This window comes from Pieris brassicae, chromosome 7 (genome assembly GCF_905147105.1).
Source record: "Pieris brassicae chromosome 7, ilPieBrab1.1, whole genome shotgun sequence".
Classification (NCBI taxonomy): Eukaryota; Metazoa; Arthropoda; class Insecta; order Lepidoptera; family Pieridae; genus Pieris; species Pieris brassicae.
The window spans coordinates 5,366,999-5,385,210 of record NC_059671.1 but is presented as its reverse complement, the minus strand read 5'-3'; the positions used below and the strand labels follow the sequence as shown (position 1 = coordinate 5,385,210).

The following is an 18,212-nucleotide window of genomic DNA, read 5'->3' as shown; positions in this document are numbered from 1 at the left end:
CCGGTGTCCCCCAAGGCTCAATCCTTGGGCCGTTGCTCTTTTCTTTATTTATCAACGACATATCTAAATGTTTTTTACACTGCAAGTACTTGTTATACGCAGACGACTTAAAGTTATATAAAACGGTAGTTGCACTTTCTGATGTGGAACTTATTCAGGAAGATCTCGATAGGCTAGATGACTACTGCAAAATAAACAAATTATTCTTAAAATACAGTAAATGTCAGCATATCGTGTTTACAAGGAAAATACATAAAACAATCACGGCCAACTTCACCCTTGGAAACCATTCCCTCGAACGTGTGGGCTCTGTAAGGGATCTTGGGGTCCTTCTTGACTCCAAATTATCCCTAGATAAACACATAGGCTTGATTATTAATAAAGCCTACCGTATGTTGGGTTTCATAACGCGTATCACCAAACCTTTCAAAGACAGAACCACATATATTCACCTCTATAAGACGCTTGTGCAGTCTCAGTTGGAATACGCTAGTCCAATCTGGAATCCCTACTACGCTATATATGTCACACAACTGGAGGCTGTACAAAAGAAATTTTTGCGTATTTTAAATTGTCGCATGAACGGTGGTAGGGCTAAATACAACGAACTTTTAAAAAAATATAATTTGCTTTCTTTGAGTACTAGGCGTAGTTTGATAGATTGTGTCATTATAAGAAAAATATGCGTATATGAATTAACTTGTTCAAATCTTCTGGAACTCATAAGATTCAATATTCCTGCCAGATCTCTACGCTCGCACAGAACCTTTAACCTTCCGACTCCCAGAACCAACATTGGGTTCCGTGAGCCTCTTCACAGGATGTGTTCTACTCTTGATTCTACTACTAATATCGATCTTTTTTCGCACTCCTCTACTGCTTCATTTAAGAATAGGTTAAAACAACTATTCGAGTAGTAAACCTTGTATCTTTCTTCTTATTTTGGCTACTAGTATGTGTTTTGTTGTCGTTCTACCGATCTATAAACTTTATATTGTCTACTTAAATATTTTGTTCTCTGTTATGTCACGTTTTGTTTTGCTTTATATCCTTTTTTTAATCAGTGAAACTTTTTGTGGATATATCCAATGCTTTAATTCTTATGTTTATATTTCTTTTCTGACTTCTACTTTTAGAGATGTATCTGTTTGTTTCCCAAATGAATAAATAAATAAATAAATAAATAAATAAAATAAATAACACAATGTACACTAATGAACGTCAAAAACAACAAACATTAAATGCTTCTAATTTTACATTTACTGCCAGTTCTCAAATTAAGGGCGTAGAACGGAAGAGAAGAACTGGCAATAAACTCTCCGCCACTCCTTTTAATCGCCAATTTTTTTTGTTTTAATAAGAGGCAATTGTTTGACTAACGTAATCTATATTCATCTTCAACTCAAAGCTAATCTTCTCAAATATTCCTAAACCCTTATATTTGCAGCAGTAATTTTTAAATGCCATTTATGATGAAATATTTTTATGGAGCATTCAATTGTCAACCACGTATCTTTTCGTACTTTGGTCATACGATGCGAGAACGAGAACCTAGAGAAGCTCATCGTAATTGGCAATACCGAAAGCAATCGCGTGAACGTTGGCCGACGAGATGGACTGATCAAGTCCTCATCCTCAAAATTATACACCGTTAATGAAGCGCAGGACCGGATTTGGTGGAGGATAATTATTCGCGCCAATTCTTACCAAACAGCTGACCACGATACTCAGATATGATTTACCGATTGAAAGAGAGGCTACGTCAAACTTATTGCAACGCGCTTAATCTTTTCATAACAAATCAAAACCCTTTGGACGTTACCTATAATCGTTTCAAACATTAATACAGACTATAACTGTTTAGTAGGGGACAAATAATTTACAGCCGTTTTACAACAAAAACAACCTCGCTCTGATCTCAATACTGATATCCGGACATAGCTTGTTACAAGCGAGTCAAAACTTGAAATCACTTAATTATTCTTCACCTATATCTTTTATTACTTCCTCAAGCCTTAATAAAATGATAAGGTATAACCATATAACCTTTTATGAACTCAAAGTAACTCTACGAGTAAAAATATGCTGAGATTCAAATCTCAATATTTTAAATACATTTTTTATAATGACGGTACCCTGCTGACCTTTTAAGTACTCCCAATTCGAACGGTCCTTAAAGAAAAGAGAGTACGAATAAAAGTGTACGTGCTTGCGAGCCCTCTGGCAGTATGAGTGTCTATGGTATCACTTAATATCAGATGAGCCTTTATAAAAGAATCCCGCGAAATATGAAATACCCTTGAGTACTTCATATGACAGTTATGTATAATTTTTAAACGAATTTCAATTATCTTCCAAAATAAATAATGTATGCAGCCTCCGCATTCCGATAGCTTCACCGTCGAATTCTCATTAGAGGGCCGACCTCTGCCCTCCGCGACACTAAGGAGGTTCACGTTCGACCTAAAAACCAACAATCAGAAAGGATTTCTATATTTAAATCACGACTTTATTATCACGGAATAATATTGTCAATGGTATTGAGTTTTTAAATATAGAACGTATTTCAAATAGATTTGTTTATTAAACGTAGATGACGTGATAGTGTTGCCATAAAATTATTAGTGTTTGTTTCCATGGTAACCATATTTTAAAAAGAAAAACATGCAACAATTCCCTTTCAATTTTATTTCTTTGACAGTAAGAGAATAAAACAATATATGTGAACGATAAGGTATTATACTTAGTTTTAGATAAACAGAAATAATAAACATGTTTTAATAAGGTGTTTTAGATATTAATAATTAACGAACTATTTGTTAGAGATCCTTTTCAATGTATTTTTTTTATTTTTTATGCAGTATTGCTTGTTTATGTATAAAAAAAACCTTAAGAGACGTAGAAATATTTACAGATAAGAAGCTTTATGTTTGCCTTGAGTTCAACTTAAACACGAATCAAAGTGAGTTAAGGTAGACACGACTCGGGCTACTATTTACAAATCCATTATTTATTGAAACACGTCTCACAGCATTCACTATAGTAAAAGACGTTGGTATGGCTTATAGTTTAGTGTATGAGGACTTTAGTCATGCCTTTCGCATTGTAAATCATACTTTGAATTACTTGTATTACAGGTAACGTTAAATATATGTAATAATTATCTTTTTGCAGGCTTAAGTCGCATACAGACATCGACATAAAACTGTTTTAATTTATTTTATAAAATTAATTGATTTCCAACATTGATTTTACTCCCTTTGGAGTAAAGACTCTTGGGCCGTAATGTTCAAGTGCACAGGGACTAATCAAAGATTTAAATTACTTATTATCCCAGAAGCTGGTACTTTCTTCCATGAATGAGTAAGTATCGCAATATAGCGAGGAACTGCCGCCAGTATTAAAGGCAGACAGGGACCAAACTTTTTAAATTTGATTTTATTTTCTATTTATTAATTTTTTATTATTATTAATACAAATGACACAACAAAATTATACTACATATCCAACTGAGCTGCAATTTCAAATATCTCCCATAAGAAGAACCATTTGAAATGAAAAGGTCTTAACGACTTGCTATAATACCATTCCTATACTCTATACCTCGCGTCGATCCGTCGCATATGTACCGTTATATATTACGGCCCGTTCTACGTCACAGCGATTCGACGCGACACATTGTAAATCTTTACCTAACTTTCTTTTTTCTATTGTCTTTGGACTGAGATAAATGTATCCGATTTTGTTCCTGCAATGTATCCGATTACATTCGCGATCATTTATCACAGACTATAAAACAATTACCATAATCTTTGGTCTATTAGAAGAATGATCGTATAATCTTTTTATTAATCATATAAAGAAATTTTAGTATAAATTATTATTGGTAAGGTACATTAAACGGTGTATGGATTAAAAATTTAAAAACAAAACTAAATATAGTATATATTAATTAGTTAATCCGAACCCAATCTAATACTAAGATTTAATAGTTGTACGCTTTCATTAAAATAGCGTACCTGAGTTTGATGAAAGTGTAGAAAAATTGCTAGTTTTCACCTTAATTCAAATAGTCACTGCAATTAATGTAGATCATATATTCCCGTAAATCCATCGAGCACGAACGGCCACTTAAGAACTGTTTGCAAAGACGGTAAGTCCACTTTTCGTAATAGCTTAAACATATTGTATTTAAACCCCATCATAATTTAATTCCCGCTTTTCAAATAACGTTCTTATTACAATAAACTTATGTTAAATTATGGCGTGGCAAAACCTTCACTTAATGTATGTTAAATAGCAGTATCGTCAAGATAGGCGTTTCGATAGCCGATTCAGTAAAGCGATTTCGATGCTGAATATATTTGTAAAGAAACTTGATATGCAGATACAAGAAACATTCCCAAGATGCGGTAATGTTACAATTGACTTTGAGGTAATGTTAGTTTATGAACTCGAGTTCTATTTTCAAATATGAGTCATAGATATTTTTTTCGAGCTAAAAAAACTAAAACAGGTTTTATAAAGTGTAAGGGACCGTCACATTACTACATGTGTTTCAATGGTCAAAACTGTTCAACCGTAGTGTTTTCTTGAACTCAATGTTTCGATACATTCCATACGGTGCGTGACCAACTACGAATTACTAAAAAACGATTTTAAAAATGAGATAAACAAGCCCTTAATACAATAAGTTAACCGTTAGTTATCTTTGATCCGATTAAATCACCATGACATTGCATTGTTCATGCTTTTGAGGTATTTTCAATAGATGCGCTTACGAGCGCAAATAAATAAAAATCCATTATAAAGAATTTGGGATCTGCTGATGAGTTTTAAAGATAACATATTTCAAATAATTAAATAATTCTTATAATAAGAATAAAATATATAAATAAAAGTGAATTGCGAAATATGTTGCTAAACGCAAAACACTAAGACGGCTGGACCAATTCGACTGAGTTTTTTATTGATTCCTTGAACTCCGAGAATTGTTTTTATGGAACAAAAATATGGAAAAATTGCGAAGGTAGTATCAATGGGGTAGCATAGCAAGATGTTCTATACGTTAAGTGGCTACTAAAAAGGTAGGCTGAGTAAAAAATCTTATCGTGACAAAATAAATTTGCAGAAGCAGATAATTTTAAGTAAAAGTGTTCAAGCATTTCATATATAAAATAATATATAAAATTTGGTCCCTGTGGCAGTGTACCTTTAATGTTGGCAGCATTTTCTCGTTTGATTGCAAAACTTTTTCGTTGAGCGAGAAATGTACCAGGCGCCATCTTAAATTTTTATTTAACGACCCCTGAACGACCCAAGAGTCTCTACTTCGAAAAAACTAAATCAATGTTAGAGGAAAGAGGAAAGATCTTATATTTTGCCTGCTCTGCGGCCGCGTAAGCTTCTTGATCGAAGAGTGCGTAGAGTTAATAAAAAGGGATATTTCTGCTGTCTTATTTTTATATTTGAAATGATCAAATAAAACATAAATTTACAACATAAGTCACTTATGTTTTGCAAATAAAGACAGAAACATGTATAAGTGATAACATCATCTATCGTGAATCAAAGACTTTGCTAGTAATTGGATATGGTTTCCGCTATTCGATTGGCAATATCAATTTGATATAATCAAGAAATTCTGTTTATATTTTAAAATTACTTTAATGTTATGCAATTGAATAAATTTCTCGGATATCAGAAAACTTTACTGATACTTCAGAGTTAATATAAAAAAGGTTTCAAGAAAAGGACTCTTAAAAATCTATTTTTATCTGTTGTTTATAACTCGCAGCTTCTAGCATCGATACGTGGCATCTTTATTCTATTTTTTTAACAATTCTCAAAGAAAGAAAATCCAATACGTATAGTTTTTCTTAAAAACAGGGACCCCTATATCATAGGTACGCAATCAGGCAGGCATGTGACCGAGAAGCGAAGTAGCAGAGGAGTGTCGAAATCTCCTCTTTCCCAAAAAGGAAAGTCCCTTATTTGGAACGGTTTATTATTACCTTAAAGGGTTGGCGTCTCCCACCAGGCCAAGGTCCCGGAAGGGAAATGGAAATAATATTTTAAAAAAATGGAACGCTTAGTTTATACGCTTATTTAGTACTTAGGTTTTTATTTTGAAAAAGCGGACGGTTTTTATTGGCTAGCATAGCAAAATGTTCTATATGTTGTTGTGTCGCTAGTAAAAAGGTAGGCTAAGCAAATAAACATATTGAGATACAATAAAGTTTGCCTTTGCATTGTTTATTTATTATAATTATTAAACGTTGTTTTTTATCTACATATATATATAAATGAATCCCTATTTCCCTTGGTCACGGCATCACGCGTGAAGTGCTTGACTGATTTCGCTAATTATATTTTTGTCAGGAGACAATAACAAATACAACAAAAAATAAGTCTTAAAAAGGGAATTAATTTCTTAGTGCATGTCACTGTCAGTTCAGAGCTATCACGCCTAATATTAAAAGTTTAATTTCATATAGAGTTTTGGTAAGTTTGAAATATTTAGTTAATTATACCAATTCGTAATCAATATTTATAGTTAAGACAGAGCAACGTCTGTCGGGTCCACTAGTTAATGATAAATATAACTGCAACAATACATAATATAAGTTGTACAAGTTTATCAATCCCTTTTAAGAATTATTTACAGGTAGGAAACAAACCTCAATCAATGACACAGCCAATGAGTGAACCGCCGTTGTTTGACATATTTACAATCAATAGGAAATAATAAATACCCACCGTTAATTAATAAAATTACTATTATTAGACATAGATTAATTAATTCACTAATATACAAGTAATTATAATACTCTTCAAAAGTTTTCTATATAAACACTATATAATTTGGTATTTTTTATTTAAAAGGGTTCAAAAATTTTACTCATTGTAATGTAATATGATGAAATAAATAAAATGAATAAACACATTTTTTTAACACGTCTTAACCACCTCTCCATCTGTTGAAGCATTATATATACTTAATCGTGACTGGTAAATATATATTGTTTGTGTATTTTGGAAGTATTGTAAGATTAGCTTTTAATTTTTATTATTAATTTTTATATGGTTGTGTAACTGTACATTGTTACGTGCAGTTTTTTTTTTAAATTACCTTTACTTTTTCCTAGCCTGGAAGAGTTGCCTTGTTAGTGAAAAGACCCGTTGCCGTTGAATGAAACCAAACATGCAATGCATCAAAGTTGATAAATAATAGTTATCTATTGCTTTTTAAGGCAGATTTTTTAGAAATAAATGTAATATTTTATTAATTGTCATTTAAATACTTTTGGTTAATTTTATGTTTGCTTATATATTATGTATAAAAAACTAACAGTTTCGTTCGTAAATAATCTATAAACTCTCATTAGATACCAAAATGACAAGATTTATGAATCATACTATATATAGTAGTTAACCAGACTTGTTCAATTACATCCACCATTTACCATATAACTAGATATGATACGGGGATTAGATTATATCGAAACTTTATAACTTGATACATACAAAGCTGGTAAAGTATAAATCGAAAAATATGTTTGCAAAAGTTAGTGAATAGCATACAATTAATATAAATCCCTCAAATAATATTTTTACCTTTCCTATATTTTTATTCCTATATTATAATTTGAGATTTGTATAAATTTTTTGATAAAGTATGTAAATGCCTATTGGCCTAGTGACTTAACACACCAATAAATTATCCATAACACTCGCTCGTACGATGTATAAACCTTACGAGAGAGTGTTATGTGCGCACAAGAAAAGACATCGAGAGGATGCATAGCCTCAAAAGTCGACGGCGTGTGTCAGGCACCGACAATTGATAACCTACTTGCCTATTAAGAAAAATAAATGATACCGAAATACATGCAGTAATCTGAGGCCCAGGCCTAAAAGGTAGCAGCACTGGTTTAATGGTGGCGAATGTTGGAGCTCGTTTAACGTTGACTTAACAACGCTTTGACAAATGTGGTTTTATTATAAATAACCATGTTTTCCAGCTGGTAACTAATATTAAGTTATAAACTTTGTAAAAAGTTTATCGAAACTTCGACTTTTATTAGTATTATAATTAATATGCAAGACAACTTTATGCGTATCATTTACACTTGAACATAATAAGTATTAGAATAAACTAAGACAAACATGAACGTTGTACCACAAAGAACGGTTCGGTGGCCGTGGATACACAATGTTATACTAGAATAATAAGTCCTGAGTACATACCTCGTTACAATAGCTTCTTAACAGGAAGAAAGGCACACAATATTATCAGCTGTAAGGATTTGGAGGAATTCTATTAGTTTGGGAACAAAAGAGAGGTTAGACTGATGCGTTAATACCTTGCCTCACGATAATTCTCAAAAACGCACTAAACACTCACTATAAAATTCTAAATAGTGGACGTAACTATTATCAATTATAATGAACAAAAAGTATATATCAAAATAAAAATGTGTCTAACGTAACCCGAGTAAATCTCAACAATGACTCAACTAATAAATGTGACGGTCGGCCGAGAAAAAATATTTGAGATCACCCTCATTTTTTTTGGAAAAATTATTAAATTGAAATTATGTATTTCGAACAAGCGTTAATTAAAATAAATCTGCGGTTAGGCCGTTTTATGCGATAAAACAACTCTCAATTTTCCATTGGTTAATGGTGAAAGTAAACTAAGTAATTAAAACTATCCTTTTATAATTTTATGAGTTTCTATGAATATGATGGTTATACGTTTTAAAGAGCACAACATTTTTGGGATACCAATACTAATTCATTCTATATTTACCATTTTCTTTCATAGATAAGTAGGTGGTGAGACTAGGATGACATACCTCTTACTTAAGATACCTTCATCATACAAATAAGTAAGCGTACTTATAAAATTGTATCCAACGATACAGCTGAGGCCATAGAAATACCGCCAACCAATCTTGAATCAACTCAAAATTCGTAGGTTAAACTCTTAAACAAAGGGTATCGCCCGCGAGCCACATAACCTGGACAAGCTGATCGTCGGCAAGGTGGTAGGCAAAGACCACCAAACTACTGGTGTGATTAATTCACGACTCTTAAGGGGTCCTACATGACAGATGTGCTGAGACAAGGGCAGGAGGCACCTTACGGTAATACGACATTCAATGAAGAAGTGTCTTCTACTGTGAAGAAGAATACCACTATTCAATCGGGTATCTATTAATACCATAAATATTTTTTAAAACTATGACGCTTAAAAGTGAACAATGACCGCGGGTAGACAAATTCATCAATATTTGTTATTATATTTATGTATATAATAATTTTGTAATTGATTACTAAACAATAATGTCTATGGAAGTCTATTTAAAATTAAGAGGTAGCTTGTCTATGTTGTTTATGAGAATCGCCAATGCTTATGGCTTCATAAATTATACTTGAACAATGTATGTACTGTCTAACAGAATTCAAAACAATGTTAGACTATTTAAACGTGCTATTTTTGACGGAAAGATCGAGCTTTAGTTGCTCTATATTCTGTGTATGTAGTTAGTAAAGATGCCTGATTACTTTATAAAATATTTCTCCAAATGTAATGCACCGGCATAATTATGAAAAATCCAGCGCGTTGTGTTAGAAGGCTGAACGGTTTATAAAAAACTTTTCTAAGTCACAATCAGAAATTTGAGCCTCATAATATTGGTGCATATAGCGTCTGCTAATGATAATTATTTTTCAAACAATTACCAACAGCTCTATTTTCCTTGTAGCGTAGTTAGAAGAAGGCTTTCTTAATTTGTAGCAATATTTTAATCATACATTTATACAATTTCACTATAACCTTTAAAATGTAAAAAATATTTCAAACAAATAATATTCTAAATTCCAGCGTGAGCTGTGGGAGTGTATTAAGTGTAAATAAATTCAATTGATTGTTAAATACTGCCCATGCCTGTCACCTTAAAGACTGATGATGACATGCGTGAAATATATGGACAATTGTATGTCAATTGAGTATGTGGAATATAGTAAGGACTTTAAAATGTTTAATAGGTTTTTAAAATCTTATTACCTAGTAAATCCAAAAATAATAGACTTAAATAAGATAAACTTAAGAAAAATTAAATATAACTTTTATGTTATTAATTAAATTAAGAGTACAAATTCAAACAAAAGTACAGCCGATTTCAAATTATCAATGAAATACCGTGTTGCGTGTTCGTGCCAACAGTGCTTATGATAAGTGCCTCTCCACTTGATAATGAGAGCGCTATTGCATTTATTCCGAGGAAAATTAGAACAATTGTTCGTAAGACCGTTTTGCCGTTATAATTTTTAATTTCATACGTAGCGGCCCACTGCCCATTCTCTTACGGCTCTCTAGACGCGACATTCTTTCACTCATTATTTAGGCAATTAAAAATGTATACATTTATTAATAGAAAAAACTCTTCAGTCTCCTTACACTTTTGGGCCCGACACTCCAGTTGATTAGGTCTGACATTAATGCTGATCCTTCGAAAAACCGTATGCGCAGGTTAAAATAAATTATTTAACGATTTGTGTGTCTCAATTTTGGCATACAATTAATATTTTGTCACTATAAGCTAGGGCTTGTAAGGCATTAATTATTATGATATTATGAATGCACTTACAACGTTGTAAAATTAATGTTAATATTAAACTAACTGTCATTTATGTAAAGAGAAAACTGTAGTATAAAAAGTGAGATCTTAACAAGTTAATTTTGAACTGTAAAGGTAAGTAAAAGTTTCTTACGCTTATTTACAAAAAAAGTTACCATTGTAATAAAATTACAGTGATATGTGACCAACATAATAATATAACAACGAAATAAATTACTTTTTAGTCTATAGCCACTAGTAGACTCCCAGCTTCTACATAAAATTATAGCATAACATAACGACCTAGAATTTATAGACTTTAAGAGATTATAATTGGTTTGTAGCGAAATACGAAAATTTAATCAAAAACAGAGAAATAGTAAAGTTCAATCAACAATTATTGGCTACATTACCATTAATAAACTGGCAAACTTATTTTAATCTTTATCGCTTTCATTCACTTATAGAGCTTATAATTTTTATGGGCTTTAATTTTACATACAAAAAGTTACCTTGTAAAAGGCTCACCTAAAGTTAGGTGATACCGCTGCCAATGTATAGTAACAGAAAACGCAAATGCGTTGGTACGATCCGATCTATAAGTCGAATTGGCTCGGAAATACTTTGGTGAGCAATTTTTTTTTGCATAGGAATGGTCCGCGGCAAAAAAATACTGTTATTCAGTCAATGTTTACTCTTCATATTGAATGTATGGAGAAATTTTTACATAAAAAGACGAAAGAGCTTTAGAGAGTACTACTAGAGATTTTTTGTATATTGTATTACATTAAAGTAGACTGTTTTTTTTAAAGAAAACTGTGTTATTTAAATAAAAATTGTGTTATCATATAAAGCTTCTTAAAGACAGCTAAGAAAAAATTTAATAGCAACATACAAAATTATTTCTGGCTATGTATTGAACATTGATAATTTAAACGAACACAAGCATCTTCAAGGTCCTGCACTAGAACTAAACACCATACAAAGTAATGGCTTATTAAACTTCTTACCAAACAGACATCACAACAAACAACCAAAAAATCTATGGAAAGAACTTTTAAAAACAACTTAGATAGTTTCTTCTTATCCTAATTACACAGGATTTTTCCAAAAGTCAGCATTAGTCCACTTTCTTTTCAAAAGAACGCGTGTTGGCCAAAACTTACCAATATCACGACTGAGCATTCTGAATTACGAGCTAGCTCTGCATAGTTGCTCCCACTATAAAAATAATTTTCCAAAATTTTTTATCACTTATGAATCTATGTATTTTTCCCTGATTATGATTATCTCTTGTATCCTTTATCTGTACCAAAGTATCAGCTAGCTTTGTCAAGCTTTTGTAAATAAATATTATTGCGAAAACCGTTTCTCAGTGTTCGCATTTCTATTCCCTAGATATGCTTCGCTAACAATACCATTTATACAATAAATTAAGTGATGTTCTAGTCGTGTATAAAATAAATACAATCGGTAATCGACAGACAAGTTTCCTATATTTGGTCGGTCGTTTCGCCAGTTCTTATGTTACCGAGTATTACGGTACTTGCTCACTAAGATCACAAGTTGAATCAATCATGGGGACTAGCACTTGTTGAGATAATTAGTCTGATATTGACAATTATATTTACGGAACGGAGAAATTGGTAGGTAGCGCGTGTGTGATATGATTTTATAGTCATATTTTAAAGATTTTGTACGTTTTTTTTAGGAAGACAAGCAAGGTTAATATTTCCGTAAGCCCCCCGGCGTTGCAGGTGTCCATGGGTGGCGGTTAGTACTTGATTCAAAATGCTTGGTCGTTAGCCACCCGTTCCATTAAAAAAAACCATTCAAATATCGAACGCGCTTTAAATGTATAAACTTTAGAGCGGAAGTAGTTAATTAGTATATGATGTGTATTTAGTCCTATTGCACTACAATCTCTAAACGTTACACTCTGTAAAAGAAAATATGTAGACTGTAACAAACGACGATCAATGACAATAACTTTATTAAGTCTTTGTAAAACAAACGTAAGACACTAATTTGCCGCCATGACACCATCTGGGCAATTTGTATGGAGTAATTTTACGGATATTCAATTTGACTTCACAGATCACGTATTTGACTTATTAGTCGCGTACTTTGAGCACGTAATTCGTTACAAAAATAATTGTGTCTCGAGAACAAGTGTTCGTTCCAATTTTAAATGTTTATCTATTATATTTAGTGTTCTTTATTCAAATTTATTTAAAGATGTCCGTACTAACTAACGTACATGTACGTATTTAAAAATAGGTAATATATTTAGAAACGTAAATATTAAATTTTATTTTTAATACTTCCTAATGTGAAATAACCTGTACACACAGTTAACCAAATTGAAAAAAAATTAAACTCTATTTCCGTACAAATTTTACATACAAGAGAAATTTCAGCGACGTAAATTCGTACGATAGTGTAGGATCCATCACGCGCTTGCGCAGCGGAGCATAAGCTCTACAAACTGGAGAGAGCTGTGCTCCGTATATATTAATAAATTAATAATGATTATATGGAATTCCGCTAGACGCGAGCGAGGGACCGAATTAAGATACGTCATGAAATACCGCTCATTTTGTCTCTACTGTATTTTATCGACTTACGAATAAGGCGCTTTACAAATATGACCGTCTGGATTGTTTATTGAGTTTATAAGTTAATTTTTAAAAGTTATAATGAGATACGTAGGTAGAGTGGGTTTAAAGACATCGTAATGATAAGGATACAAAAGGAAATGCTTAGGTGGTCTAGCCATGTGGAACGGATTATGAGAAGCGATTAACAAGTTGGATATACAAGTCAACTGTCAATGGTGATATCGAGAATCGTACATACCTGAACCAAATCCAGGAAATACAAGAGAAGGAACAAGCTAAAATCCCCCCAAACCGACGAGCATGGTGAATATCATGATAGTGGTGGAAGTGTGCCAATTCTTAAAAGGACGGCAACGCGCTAGCGAGCCCTTTGGCATTGAGTGTTCGATTATAACTTAACATCAGGTGAGCCTGCTGCCCGTTCTAAAAATAAAAGCTAGCGAGGTATGTCAGGACGGTAGCAAGTGAACTACCATGGTACCTGCCTACACCCTTGCAAGAGGCGTGATGATATTAATAAATAATTCATTAATACACTGTATTTACCATACTTAATACAAAAAAACCTATTTAAAGTAGATTTAGAAACGCGTTTAATGTCATACATTTTTGATACTAGTAATAATTTACCTATCAATTTCAAAGAACATAGTATTTCCTCATACAATATAATGTTATTTCAACAAAGCGACATTTAATTATTAGATTTTAATCTCAAATATTAGTTAAACCATTTTCACCTCTATCTGAATGGTTCACGCCGGTCCTGATTAAATATGCCGCGTTTAATCTCTTAACAGCTATTTTATTAATCTAGCTCTTCGATAACGTTCGATAAGTCAGGTCTAATTTTAACAGACTTAATAAGAGGAAATTGACATTTGTAATTTAATACCATATGTATTACATTGTTCTAGTTATATACTTTTAACAGGAAAACTATAGATAAATGAAATTCATTGCACAACCCTATTACCCATTTCCATTCCCAAATCTTAAGAAACACGTTTTTTTAATTATGGTTATATGTCTATACTCAAAATAAAGTCATCTATCATATAGGAGCCAAGACTACACATTTTGTTTACACAGAGAATCTTAGATGTATTATCGTGAGGGTTAAATAAATCGTAAAAATTTCTCCCCGACTGTATAGTCAGACGTAGGCACATTCTTCGGTATTATTAGTAGTAAAAGTAAATAAATGTCTTCTAGTCGAGCACTTTTTCCGAGATGACATAAAAAAAGAGTGGAGCATGATGTAAAGCCTCGAGCGGTAACGCAGATTTTGCTCTGTACATGGAGACCAAACAACGTATATGGCGAGAGTACGTTGAGGTATTTGCTACCGCTGCTAATAAATGGTCTACCCAATCAGATATTAGATAGCCTAACGCTAACCAACTAAAAAACTACTTTTATATGCAATTGTCGCGCTCCTAAACAAGACTGCTATGGTTACATTAATACAAACCACAGCGGTTTTCTAATGTAACATATTCTGATTATATTATTTTGTATAATAAAGAGACAAAAAAGTATAGCCATATAATGGCATTAAATTTGTATTTATTCCTGTTTTTGTAAGTGATTAAAAAGTAAAAATATCGTTAATCCAACAGCCGTACACATCATTTCGTCTATACATTCTCAATAAACACCAAAAAGGTTATATACTTGTACAATCAGAATTCTAAATTAAAATCATCGTGTTTAAAAAAAATGAACAATAATTTACGCATACCAACATCAGATTTGAGTGTGCGATTAAAGAGATAGCAATCTAATCACTTGTGAATAATTACATCTGACTTACGCTTATTCTTCTCAGTTGATAATTTAAGCGATGTTTTTAAGGGGTCAATTAAAATTGCCGAACGTTTATAAAACTTTAATATTGAATTGATTTATTTAGAGATTATTTCTCATCTTTACAATACAATATAAGAATTGCTGTAAAAGGCTTATTTGTCTATAGTCTTTAATCTGAGTCAGGTATAAAAATATTCTAACATCAATTTCATATAGAAAATATGAGACTAATTGTAAGTCTAAGGCCATTTTCATATTACAGAATGACTATGCTTTGTTTAACGAGCTATGCATAGAATCTTAATAATTTTATTATATTTTAATTGTATATTAACATAATTTACGCAGGCCTAAAACAGTAAGACATAAACCGCTTTCCACTTAATCCAATAATCTTGGCTCGTGTCGGACCACTGTGCGTGAACGATCCACAGATGATAATTACACATAGTTTTTAACCTACTTGTATAATGCATTATAATTGTGTTAAAATAATAACGGTTCCTATGTTGCTGTTCTTCCTGTTTTATAGAGCTGAAGATTTTTTAAATTATTTTCTAAGACACTCTTTAATTAATTTGTGTCCTATGTCCTTGTGGATAATTTACAGTATGTGATATATCCTCAATCAGGTTCTAAATTGAAATGTTAGCGAAGCTTAGGGGATAACTTTTAATTACTTTTTAAATTTCGAACATCCGCATTCTATATTCAAAATAGTCACATTTTTAATATATAATTTGGCTAAAGGAATGCTATGTAAATTCGTTTTTAAACAAATGCTATGACAATTGACGACCGGTTTCATAATTAACACTTTCTTTGAATTTCGAATCCGTCGTGTTATATGAAATATTTCATTTAATGCATTAGTAAAACACGATTTGCAAGGTCTATTATGCACACATTTAGTCAAATTGTTTATGATTCTATTAGTAAAAAATCTGAGGCCCATCTAAAAGGTTGTACCGCCAGTGGTTAAAGGTTCACGAGAACCGTTTCAGCAAAACTTTCTGATCGTATTATGAAATATGGCACAGAAGGAAAATTAAGCAACGGAAAATTGTGCGCGGAATTATTAAAATGTTTTTTATTGTATATACCAGCGATCGATCCGAAAAACAACATTTGCGAATGTGATGTTTGGTCCCAACCATATGCAAATATTTCTTAATAACAATATAAGCGACCTAAAGCACTATCAATATTATTTAAATGTTATGGAGGACATAAAGCTGCTACAGCAAATATTTGCATACGGCTAGCTCAAATCATAGAGTATAAAACTGTAATCTGAAATTCGACACAAATCCATGTCATTAAGGACCGTTGATTGAGAAGTTTTTTCTTAGATTTTTATCATAATTAGGCGCAGTGAAATTCGGCTCCGCTGCGATACAGTTATATTTTCCATGACAAGTCGCAAATTTATTATTAACTTGCTTAATTGCACTTACCTTTTGATTTTGTTTATATGATAATTTTCTTTAGGTTAAAAGGAAGGTATAGAGTATAGACTTCTAGAATTCTATGGTTGCCAGCTCTGCACAGTTATAGAAGTCGGTGTAATACTAGAGCTGGCAATCTACATCCCAACGGATGGGACCGTATAAAGTAAAATATATTTTTATACGGCAATATCAATAAAAAAAGTTTTCTTTTATATCTAAAGATCTTAAGTATTTATCCCCGTTGGCTTTTATTCGTACATTAAGATTCCATGGCGGAATTTATTTAATAAATTAACAAATCTATATAATTTATGCCTTATGTGGGACTTTGGCACTGATGTTTCATATACATCGTGGTCGCAGGTCACAAACCAGATGATACCAAATTCTGTAATACAGTACAGTACTTCATACAGTTTTGGAAGGTAAAACTTATGAATGAAAATATACCATTGATACTAGAATAGCAATTTATTTGGCATTATTTTCAAAATTATATAGCTCTGTTATTTTAAATACGCTATAATCGTCACTTTTATAGAGTTTTAGCGCATTTAAGATTAAATATAACCAAATGATACAGAGTTGAATCTGATGTGAAATACAATTTGCCACAAATCTAATTAAGGATTAACTGCTTTCTCTAATTTAAATATTTTATGATCAAATTCTTTTGATTGAACTTGTCCTATATATCTTATATTTCATTAATATTTATAAGTGTTATAGAAATTCATTCACGTAAATATTGGCAATCCGATTCAGCGCAACTTCTGGCTTTTAAACCATGCTTACGAAGAAAGTGCAACATGAAAAAGCTAGTCGCGATTGTTCCCAAGCGAACGCTAAAAAAAACTGGGAAAATCACATCGACACACGTTGATGTCTTTTATATACGCTTCATCGAAGCTTTGTTATCGCAACTGATACAAATCTACGAAATTTTCATCATCACGTAATGTAGGGCGAAATAAAAATTGACACTGGCACACAAATCACCGTTGTAAACATCGATTTCGAATTAACAGTTACTTACCAATAGGCAAGAAGTGAAATTCCAAACGCCACACACAACACAGGGTGCGTATTGAAAATAGAACGGTATGGGGAAGCGCCACGCACGTGTCGGTATGTGTTCGAGAGAACGCGACGTGTAGTCAGAGCAACGGCCGCGAAAGACTGGCGCGCCGGAGCGTCTGGGACGCACCTGCCGCCCGGCCCCCGCTACTAGGCAGGTACTGTATCGATGTCGATGAAACATTTCATCAACTTTCTTAAAGGTAAAGCTAGGACATCGTCTACATAAATAAAACGCTTTTAGAAGACCTGTGAACCCGTCGAATATAAACTGTTTTGTAAATAAATGCCAAGGAGTGAAACAGAGCTGCGTTTGTTTGTGTCAAAGCATTGATATAAAATAAAATTTTACATAAATTGAAGAAAGCGTTTTATATTATTTGTAGAGTTTAGTCTAATCTTCATGTGCGACGACGTATGTCATGTCCTCTAAAACTGACCCTAATTTGAAGTCTAAAGGCTTGAGGTATGGGCAAGATGAGGGCCAGTCTTCAGCCCTTATAATGTCCGGAAGTTCGTGCCTTGTGACCAGGTGTAGAATCCTACTGGAAAGTCCAAGCGTATATATTTAAAAAGTGTATTGCTGAAAGGTTTCACAACATTATCAAAGACTGTATCTTAAT

At 32.4% G+C, this 18,212-nt stretch overlaps 1 protein-coding gene across 1 annotated transcript in view; it reads right to left on the bottom strand.

The window, feature by feature from the left end:
• LOC123712479 overlaps nucleotides 1-17,669 on the bottom strand; it is a 69,710-nt gene extending 52,041 nt beyond the window's left edge. Inside the window, exon 1 of the mRNA XM_045665587.1 lies at nucleotides 17,549-17,669. The gene's annotated coding sequence lies outside the window, so the exon portion shown is untranslated. The remainder of the gene's footprint in view (nucleotides 1-17,548) is intronic.
• Between the last annotated feature and the right edge of the window lie 543 nt (nucleotides 17,670-18,212).